The following is a 12246-nucleotide window of genomic DNA, read 5'->3' on the forward strand; positions in this document are numbered from 1 at the left end:
TACATGGTGATCAGATGAGTGGCTCTATCTACATGGTGATCAGGTGAGTGGCTCTATCTACATGGTGATCAGATGAGTGGCAGTGGCTCTATCTACATGGTGATCAGGTGAGTGGCTCTACATGGTGATCAGATGAGTGGCTCTATCTAAATGGTGATCAGATGAGTGGCTCTATCTACAAGGTGATCAGATGAGCAGCTCTACATGGTAATCATATGAGTGGCTCTACATGGTGATCAGATGAGTGGCTCTACATGGTGATCAGATGAGTGGCTCTACATGGTGATCAGATGAGTGGATCTACATGGTGATCAGATGAGTGGCTTTACATGGTGATCAGATGAGCAGCTCTACATGGTAATCATATGAGTGGCTCTACATGGTGATCAGATGAGTGGCTCTATCTACATGGTGATCAGATGAGTGGCTTTACATGGTGATCAGATGAGTGGCTTTACATGGTGATCAGGTGAGTGGCTCTACATGGTAATCAGATGAGTGGCTCTATCTACATGGTGATCAGATGAGTGGCTCTATGTGGTGATCAGGTGAGCGGCTCTATCTACATGCTGATCAGATGATTGGCTCTACATGGTGATCAGATGATTGGCTCTACATGGTGATCAGATGAGTGGCTCTACATGGTGATCAGGTGAGTGGCTTTATCTACATGGTGATCAGATGAGTGGCTCTATCTACATGGTGATCAGATGAGTGGCTCTACATGGTGATCAGATGAGTGTATCTATCTACGTGGTGATCAGGTGAGTGGCTCTACATGGTAATCAGATGAGTGGCTCTATCTACATGGTAATCAGATGAGTGGCTCTATCTACATGGTGATCAGATGAGTGGCTCTACATGGTGATGAGATGAGTGGCTCTATCTACATGGTGATCAGATGAGTGACTCTACGTGGTGATCAGGTGAGTGGCTCTATCTACATGGTGATCAGATGAGTGGCTCTATCTACATGGTGATCAGATGAGTGGCTCTACATGGTGATCAGATGAGTGGCTCTATCTACATGGTGATCAGATGAGTGGCTCTATCTACATGGTGATCAGGTGAGTGGCTCTATCTACATGGTGATCAGATGAGTGGCTCTACATGGTGATCAGGTGAGTGGCTCTATCTACATGGTGATCAGATGAGTGGCTCTAGGTGGTGATAAGATGAGTGGCTCTACGTGGTGATCAGATGAGTGACTCTACATGGTGATCAGATGAGTGGCTTTACATGGTGATCAGATGAGTGGCTCTACATGGTGATCAGATGAGTGGCTTTACATGGTGATCAGGTGAGTGGCTCTATCTACATGGTGATCAGATGAGTGTATCTATCTACGTGGTGATCAGATGAGTGTATCTATCTACGTGGTGATCAGATGAGTGGCTCTACATGGTGATCAGATTAGTGGCTCTATGTGGTGATCATATGAGTGGCTCTATCTAAATGGTGATCAGATGAGTGGCTCTATCTACATGGTGATCAGATGAGTGGCTCTACATGGTGATCAGATTAGTGGCTCTATGTGGTGATCATATGAGTGGCTCTATCTACATGGTGATCAGGTGAGTGGCTCTATCTACATGGTTATCAGATGAGTGGCTCTACGTGGTGATCAGGTGAGTGGCTCTATCTACATGGTGATCAGATGAGTGGCTCTATCTACATGGTGATCAGGTGAGTGGCTCTACATGGTGATCAGGTGAGTGGCTCTACATGGTGATCAGGTGAGTGGCTCTACGTGGTAATCAGATGAGTGGCTCTACATGGTGATCAGATGAGTGGCTCTATCTACATGGTGATCAGATGAGTGGCTCTATCTACATGGTGATCAGGTGAGTGGCTCTATCTACATGGTGATCAGATGAGTGGCAGTGGCTCTATCTACATGGTGATCAGATGAGTGGCTTTACATGGTGATCAGATGAGTGGCTCTATCTACATGGTGATCAGATGAGTGGCTCTACATGGTGATCAGATGGGTGGCTCTACATGGTGATCAGATTAGTGGCTCTATCTACATGTTGATCAGATGAGTGGCTCTATCTACATGGTGATCAGGTGAGTGGCTCTACATGGTGATCAGATTAGTGGCTCTACATGGTGATCAGATGAGTGGCTCTATCTACATGGTGATCAGGTGAGTGGCTCTACATGGTGATCAGGTGAGTGGCTCTACATGGTGATCAGGTGAGTGGCTCTACATGGTGATCAGATTAGTGGCTCTACATGGTGATCAGATGAGTGACTCTACATGGTGATCAGATGAGTGGCTCTATCTACATGGTGATCAGATGAGTGGCTCTACATGGTGATCAGGTGAGCGGCTCTATCTACATGGTGATCAGATGAGTGGCTCTACATGGTGATCAGATTAGTGGCTCTATGTGGTGATCATATGAGTGGCTCTATCTACATGGTGATCAGATGAGTGGCTCTATCTACATGGTGATCAGATGAGTGGCTCTACATGGTGATCAGATGAGTGTATCTATCTACATGGTGATCAGATGAGTGGCTCTATCTACATGGTGATCAGGTGAGTGGCTCTACATGGTGATCAGATGAGTGGCTCTATCTACATGGTGATCAGATGAGTGGCTCTATCTACATGGTGATCAGGTGAGTGCCTCTACATGGTGATCAGATGAGTGGCTCTATCTACATGGTGATCAGGTGAGTGGCTCTACATGGTGATCAGATGAGTGGCTCTATCTACAAGGTGATCAGGTGAGTGGCTCTACATGGTGATCAGATGAGTGGCTCTACGTGGTGATCAGATGAGTGGCTCTACATGGTGATCAGGTGAGTGGATCTACATGGTGATCAGATGAGTGGCTCTACGTGGTGATCAGATGAGTGGCTCTACATGGTGATCAAGTGAGTGGCTCTACATGGTGATCAGGTGAGTGGCTCTATCTACATGGTGATCAGATGAGTGGCTCTACATGGTGATCAGGTGAGCGGCTCTATCTACATGGTGATCAGATGAGTGGCTCTACATGGTGATCAGATGAGTGGCTCTATCTACATGGTGATCATATGAGTGACTATGTGGTGATCAGATGAGTGGCTTTACATGGTGATCAGATGAGTGGCTCTATCTACGTTGTGATCAGGTGAGTGGCTCTACATGGTGATCAGATGAGTGGCTCTATCTACATGGTGATCATATGAGTGACTCTATGTGGTGATCAGATGAGTGGCTCTACATGGTGATCATATGAGTGGCTCTACATGGTGATCAGATGAGTGGCTCTATCTACATGGTGATCAGGTGAGTGGCTCTATCTACATGGTGATCAGGTGAGTGGCTCTACATGGTGATCATATGAGTGGCTCTATCTACATGGTGATCAGGTGAGTGGCTCTATCTACGTGGTGATCAGATGTGCTATGTTATATGGAATTTATCCAATTTAATATATTATTGTTATGCCACAAGCCTTTACTCTAGTGGTATATCACTCTGATCCTTTAATAGCCCCCTCTCAGTAAATGGGGGAGGGGGGGGGGGGGACTATAAGTATCCTCTTTCTCCATCTTGTACAGACATATGTAACACCAAAGCTTGTACAGACATATGTAACACCAAAGCTTGTACAGACATATGTAACACCAAAGCTTGTCAACGCTCTAGTGGCTTCATTCCTTGAGGACCAAAATATCTCAAACAAGTTCGAGTTTCAGGATTCAGGAAGTTCAAGGTCAGTGTTACTATTTTTAGCCAGATTTGGCTTTATCCAGTATTCTTGTTAAATCATTGAATTTATTTAATACATTCCATATAACACAGTCATGACATGAACATTTTGTATTCTAGAATTAAGACTAGCAAATTTTGACTCTGATGGTATGTGTTTCTCTACATCAATAATCATACAATTATTGTGATCTCATAGATAGTCTATGATGTCACAATAGTGTTATTACACATTACATATGGTGAATGACATAGCTGTATGACATGTTAGATATGACATAGCTGTATAACATGTTAGATATGACATAGCTGTATAACATGTTAGATATGACATAGCTGTATGACATGTTAGATATGACATAGCTGTATGCCATGTTAGATATGACATAGCTGTATGGCATGTTAGATATGACATAGCTGTATGACATGTTAGATATGACATAGCTGTATGACATGTTAGATATGACATAGCTGTATGGCATGTTAGATATGACATAGCTGTATGACATGTTAGATATGACATAGCTGTATGACATGTTAGATATGACATAGCTGTATGACATGTAAGATATGACATAGCTGTATACCATGTTAGATATGACATAGCTGTATGATATGTTAGATATGACATAGCTGTATACCATGTTAGATATGACATAGCTGTATACCATGTTAGATATGACATAGCTGTATGACATGTTAGATATGACATAGCTGTATAACATTTAAGATATGACATAGCTGTATGACATGTTAGATATGACATAGCTGTATAACATTTAAGATATGACATAGCTGTATACCATGTTAGATATGACATAGCTGTATGGCATGTTAGATATGACATAGCTGTATGACATGTTAGATATGACATAGCTGTATAACATGATATATATGACATAGCTGTATGACATGTTAGATATGACATAGCTGTATGGCATGTTAGATATGACATAGCTGTATAACATTTAAGATATGACATAGCTGTATGACATGTTAGATATGACATAGCTGTATGACATGTTAGATATGACATAGCTGTATAACATGATATATATGACATAGCTGTATACCATGTTAGATATGACATAGCTGTATGACATGTTAGATATGACATAGCTGTATAACATGTTAGATATGACATAGCTGTATGACATGATATATATGACATAGCTGTATACCATGTTAGATATGACATAGCTGTATGACATGTAAGTTATGACATGTTATGTATGACATAGCTGTATACCATGTTAGATATGACATAGCTGTATAACATGTTAGATATGACATAGCTGTATGACATGTTAGATATGACATAGCTGTATGACATGTAAGTTATGACATAGCTGTATGACATGTTAGATATGACATAGCTGTATGGCATGTTAGATATGACATAGCTGTATGACATGTTAGATATGACATACAGAAAATGTAGCTGTATGACATGATAGAACATGAGAGTTGTATGGTTAATAGAATGTTACATGGGTGTGTTCTGTAGGATATTTTAACCCCAATGTAAGAGTTGTATAGGTAATAGAATGTTACATGGGTGTGTTCTGTAGGATATTTTAACCCCAGTGTAAGAGTTTGGCTGACTTTAGGATATCCCTGTTAACTCATTATTTATCAGAATAACAAACAAAGGATAGAAATGTGTATTGTGCTGATAAACAGGTGTGATGACTAATTTGTGTACCACAAACATTGTACTGGACGACTAATTTGTGTACCACAAACATTGTACTGGACGACTAATTTGTTTACTATAAACATTGTACTGGACGACTAATTTGTGTACCACAAACATTGTACTGGACGACTAATTTGTGTACCACAAACATTGTACTGGACGACTAATTTGTGTACTATAAACATTGTACTGGAGACTAATTTGTGTACTATAAACATTGTACTGGATGACTAATTTGTGTACCACAAACATTGTACTGGACGACTAATTTATGTACCACAAACATTGTACTGGACGACTAATTTATGTACTAGTATAAACATTGTACTGGACGACTAATTTGTGTACTATAAACATTGTACTGGACGACTAATTTGTGTACCGCAAACATTGTACTGGACGATTAATTTGTGTACCACAAACATTGTACTGGACGACTAATTTGTGTACCACAAACATTGTACTGGACGATTAATTTGTGTACTATAAAACATTGTACTGGACGACTAATTTGTGTACCACAAACATTGTACTGGACGACTAATTTGTGTACCACAAACATTGTACTGGACGATTAATTTGTGTACCACAAACATTGTACTGGACGACTAATTTGTGTACCACAAACATTGTACTGGACGACTAATTTGTTTACTATAAACATTGTACTGGACAACTAATTTGTGTACTATAAACATTGTACTGGACAACTAATTTGTGTACCACAAACATTGTACTGGACGATTAATTTGTGTACTATAAAACATTGTACTGGACGACTAATTTGTGTACCACAAACATTGTACTGGACGACTAATTTGTGTACCACAAACATTGTACTGAAATGTAGGAATTCTAATAATCCGGTATCTTGGTCATAAACAACATTTGTTGATCAAATCCTCCATAGTTCTAATGAGTTATCCAGGTGTTCTAGTACTATAGGTCCTGGAAATAAAGACATTAAATATCTGAATGTACTGGATCAGAGTTAAAATCTAACAAAGAATGTATACAGGATCAGGTTTTATAGATAAAACTTTATTTACGACCTAAAAAATCATTTATTTTTCATTAAATCTGCAATAGTTCTTATTACAAAATATAGCAGGTGTTAAACTGATGTTAATTAGAGCTGACGAACTAAAAAATATAATATCAGAATAAAAATCTTAATCAAAGCAATTATACATGTCTATATAGTTGTAGATAATATCCACGTTTGACATCAGAAATCTGAGGTCAATAAACCTCAATATCAAGTGTCTATTTAAAAAAAAAAAAAAAATTTTTTTTTTGAATAAGTCTGACTGTAAGGGGAAAAAACAATGTTTTTGGGGTTAACTCTATAGAAATGTGCTGTTCAATTGTTACTTATTGTTTTTTACATTACAGCATTGTACAATGTATAAAATCGTTATCATTCACACGCATTATGTAACATTGTGATTTTGTCTTCTCAGTTAAACAGACCTATCACGATTAACATCAGATTAACAGACCTATCACAATTAACATCAGATTAACAGAATACGTGACCAGATCATGTGATACTCCTGATAACATTGTATCAAATTCGATAAGTGCTGCACCAGTTTGTAACAGCTGAAATCTGGACGTGTGCCTATGTCCTGTCAAAAGGGTGAGAAAAAATATATTCTGGTCAATTGATTCAAAGCCTTTAGTGTTTGGAGACAAAAGGCTTAAATAGAAAAAAGCAATTAATATCAATTTTGTGCAACTCATTTGAATATTGTACTTAATTGTCCACTAGGTATACTCACAGAAGATTACTCAGCATTCATAAACTGAATGTGTAATTAGTTTTCAAAATCTTATATTGCAATAATTTATCTGTTGTTGATAATGAAAAAAACCCACATATAGTATTATTTTCATCTCTTTTAAATTTGAAAATATAAAAAGACAAAGAAAAAAATATAATACAATAATGTTTTATTTAAATGTTACACATCAAAATGCATTTAAAATATAATAGAATTACATCAGATGACTCGTCGGGTGGTGTCCTGCCACATCCACCTGACGAGACACTACCCTATATCAAAAGCAATATTGAGATACATTGTCTTTTTAAATGTTACTTTTTCTTCAACTTTTATCCTAACTAGGCTTTTTACCTGTCTCAATTAAAACAATGGAATCAGGTAAGCAGATAATTAACACAGGTACAAGCAGATTAATTGCTCGTTAAGACACACCTGAACCATGCTAATTAGGTGTCAGGTAAAACAATAGGCAGGTAATAATGAGATATGTAGTAAAGAATGTAGATGGTTATTTGCCAGCTGAGGTGAAAGATCAAATAATGTACTCAACAAAAATGCAAAATCACTATTTTAAATTGCTGACACAATTTTCAAAAAAAAGAACATGTAATTACACTCTAATTATCGGTCAAATTACGTTTTTAATGCTTGATTTTACCACTTGAGTGACAACTGGATTTAATTGGAAATCATATTCAAACATTGATAATTTCTATAATATTTTCAAAATCATATCAGCAGATTCCTTATTAAATTTCCCAACAGTTTTAATGATACATTGTATACATTGTGTATATCCTAGCTGTACCTGTTATACGTCATCTCAATACAGAGAATAGCTGGTATACGTCATCTCAATACAGAGAGTAGCTGTTATACGTCATCTCAATACAGAGAGTAGCTGTTATACGTCATCTCAATACAGAGAATAGCTGGTATACGTCATCTCAATACAGAGAATAGCTGGTATACGTCATCTCAATACAGAGAGTAGCTGGTATACGTCATCTCAATACAGAGAATAGCTGTTATACGTCATCTCAATACAGAGAGTACCTGTTATAATTATACGTCATCTCAATACAGAGAATAGCTGTTATACGTCATCTCAATACAGAGAGTACCTGTTATACGTCATCTCAATACAGAGAATAGCTGGTATACGTCATCTCAATACAGAGAATAGCTGGTATACGTCATCTCAATACAGAGAATAGCTGGTATACGTCATCTCAATACAGAGAATAGCTGGTATACGTCATCTCAATACAGAGAGTAGCTGGTATACGTCATCTCAATACAGAGAATAGCTGTTATACGTCATCTCAATACAGAGAATACCTGTTATACGTCATCTCAATACAGAGAATAGCTGGTATACGTCATCTCAATACAGAGAATAGCTGGTATACGTCATCTCAATACAGAGAATACCTGTTATACGTCATCTCAATACAGAGAATAGCTGGTATACGTCATCTCAATACAGAGAATAGCTGTTATATAACACCCCATACAGAGAACACCTGTTATATAACACCCCATACAGAGAACACCTGTTATATAACACCCCATACAGAGAACACCTGTTATATAACACCTCCATACAGAGAACACCTGTTATATAACACCTTCATACAGAGAACACCTGTTATATAACACCTCCATATAGAGAACACCTGTTATATAACACCCCATACAGAGAACACCTGCTTTATAACACCTTCATACAGAGAACACCTGCTATATAACACCTTCTTACAGAGAACACCTGTTATATAACACCTTCATACAGAGAACACCTGTTATATAACACCTCCATACAGAGAACAACTGCTTTATAACACTTTCATACAGAGAACACCTGTTATATAACACCTCCATACAGAGAACACCTGTTATATAACACCTCCATACAGAGAACACCTACTATATAACACGTCCATACAGAGAACACCTGTTATATAACACCTCCTTATAGAGAACACCTGTTATATAACACCTCCTTATAGAGAACACCTGTTATATAACACCTCCTTATAGAGAACACCTGTTCCAAACAGTCCAGCAGAATTAGCAGTTAAGAATATTTTATATTATATATTATAGTATGGGCTTGCCAAAGGATCTTTAAATGTGATTTTACAACAAGAGATAATAGAGGGATCTTGGTGTCTATTATTGCTGGATGTACATGTGTATTGGTTTACAGAATTTGACAGTAGTTTTCTTCTTCTGATCAGTCCTAAAATTAAACATGCAGAATAATAGGAAAAGATAACAGTAACAAACGCAAAAAATCAAAAATCTTTCAAAATCCAAAACTGTTGGTACATTTCATTTAATGAAAATAGAGTTTGATCAAGAACAACAAGGAACCAATAAGGAGTTTATGGAAATTGATTTAGGTCCTTGAAGACCTTTTTGAGAAATAGCGATAACAAACTTTTTATGTCCAAATTCAAAAAGGCCACCCATCAGGCATTTTTTTTATGACCAGTCCCAACATTAAACATGCACTCTAGAGACCAAGGGAAACTTATACCAGAGATATAAGAAAGATTAATTCAGTACTTTCAGTGAAATAGCGACAACAAATTTCAATTGTCGAAATTCAAGATGGCCAATAGATGATCCGATTAAGTCTCAAAATTGACCATGCACAACTACAGACCAACAGGAATCCATACAGGGAATTTAGAAAATATCCTTTTGGTAACTGTCGAAATCAAAGATGGTCATCTGTTCATCAGTTGTTTTCCCTTGTATCAGACCCAAAATTGTATGTTCACAATCAGGGCCCAATTAACCTTCACCCAAAGTTCAAGTAAATTTGTCTTTCTGGTACTTCTCAAGAAAAAGTAATCATATAGCAAAATTTAACTGAAAAAATCCAAGATGGCTGCCTGTTGCCCATTTTCTTTTCCTATAATCAATCTAAAAATTAAATTGGCACAACAATAGACAAAGGGGAGCTTGTGTATGAAGTTTGAACCTTCTAGTTCTTCTTAGAAATAGTGATTATAAGGTGGACCACAGACCGAAGACAGGGCCATTTGAACACTGTGCTGCCCACCATCTGATAATGGTGAGCTAGATATTCCCTAGGGAAATTCCAAAATGTTAGCAAGTACCCTGGTATGCATTATTTTCAATTACTCTTTTTGATTTTCAGTAATATCGGTATATGTGTACTCTACACAGACAAAATCAATGTGTCAAGTACCCTTTATAGTCGATAAAGTTTATCATTCAGGATAGAACTAATCAAAAACAAACCTATCAAATTTCATAAAATATATCAGTTTTCTTTCACAATATTTGAATTAAATACCTGTTGATTTTTGTAGTCTTATCTTTGAAATTTGACACTGAAACTCCTCAACTATGTGATTTAACGAGAATCTTTTTTTATTATGAAATTTTTGGCACAATGAACAATAATAATGATGACAAGTTATTTTTGCGGTCAATGAGAACAAAAATAACTATTGAATTTTGCGACACAATTTGTGATGTGATATGTTGATACAATCAGGTGAAGGCATTAGACTGAGCAATCCTTATTTCAAACAGCAGAAACTGTTTGGGTAGGATCTATGGTGATGTAACAAAGGGTTCTATTGGTGGGATCTACAGGTCACCTAACATGGACAGACAGTATAACTCAATAAATAATCGCGTAAATTTTGGCTGTAGATCGTAATTATAAACTATTCATGTCTGATTATGGTATGATTAATATAATAAATCAATAACAATTATCAAATCTATATTATTACTTATCTTATCGATGAAGTGATCTGGTCTGTCTGCTCAACATATCATGATCTTATAGATAACTCGTAGCAAAAGGTAGCGACTCCATTTTAACCGAGATCACTGTTTTGTGAAGTTGACTGTCTGCTAGAAGCGTGACATCAAAAGGCAGACAATGCGCTATCAGAATAGTTCATGCCACTTTAACTAATCCATGTCACATATAGAATACCCAGTTACAATATCGCCTCTGGTCGCAGTCCAAAATCTTGTTTAAGAAATACCACAATTGTATTGTAAAATGACATGGGAAAAACTCTGTTTAATGTTAGCTCGCAAAAAAACTTCAAAAAGTTTTTAAATATTTTTTTGGGGTTAAATTTTTATTTTTTTCATTCAAACTGGTTCCAAAGTGTCTGTGAGATTTATTTTGAAACTCCAGATGATCAGATCATATACCTGTACAATACAGGTGTAGGAAAGTTCGTTAAGGACATTAACCGTGGCCCAGGTGTAACAAGTGCAGTCACCTCAGTCAAATATCAACCCCTCCAATATTGGGGTGAATCTTGTCAAAGCCACAGCTGTAAAACTTTCAATATTGATGAGCATCTCTGATGTCTATCAGATGTGACACTTGGAACCGACAAAGGTGAGCTCAGCTACTGTATACCATGAAACATTCATTGTGTATAAAATTGTGTATAAAAAGCTAATAAATGTAACAAATATTATTGTATGTATTATTGTTACATCATTGTTGCATGGGCTAACTACAAACGTTTGTATCCACGAAATTTGAAAGCACCAAACCTTGAGAGAAAGTATACGAAAACATTTCACGTTACACAGAATCAGTAGATAGTGGCCACTCCACATTTGTGGATATTTTACGTAATGTCCCTCCTCGTGCCAATCCTTACTGCTGTTCTGAGAATTCGTGAGAATTTGGACCATATTGTTAAAACAAACCTTTACAGAAACTCTAGATTTTACATTAAGGAAAACATTACTGTACTTTAGCTAAAGATCACATGAAAAAGTTACAACTAGAAATTGTACCGACACTCTGGGATATTAAATATGTTAAAAATAAACTAACAGTGATTTTCAAGTCCAACATCTATAAATTGCCTGCAAATTCCTTTATTCATGTCTTGTGGATTTAGTGCCAATTAAACAGGTTTGGAAGTCCTAGTAACCACCTGTTGATAAAACCAGAGTCTTTCTGGTACAGCAAGTCTTCTATTCTCTAATTTTCCATTTATCGTCCTCCTTGACATGCC

The sequence above is a fragment of the Pecten maximus genome, chromosome 12, assembly GCF_902652985.1.
Source record: "Pecten maximus chromosome 12, xPecMax1.1, whole genome shotgun sequence".
Classification (NCBI taxonomy): domain Eukaryota; kingdom Metazoa; phylum Mollusca; class Bivalvia; order Pectinida; family Pectinidae; genus Pecten; species Pecten maximus.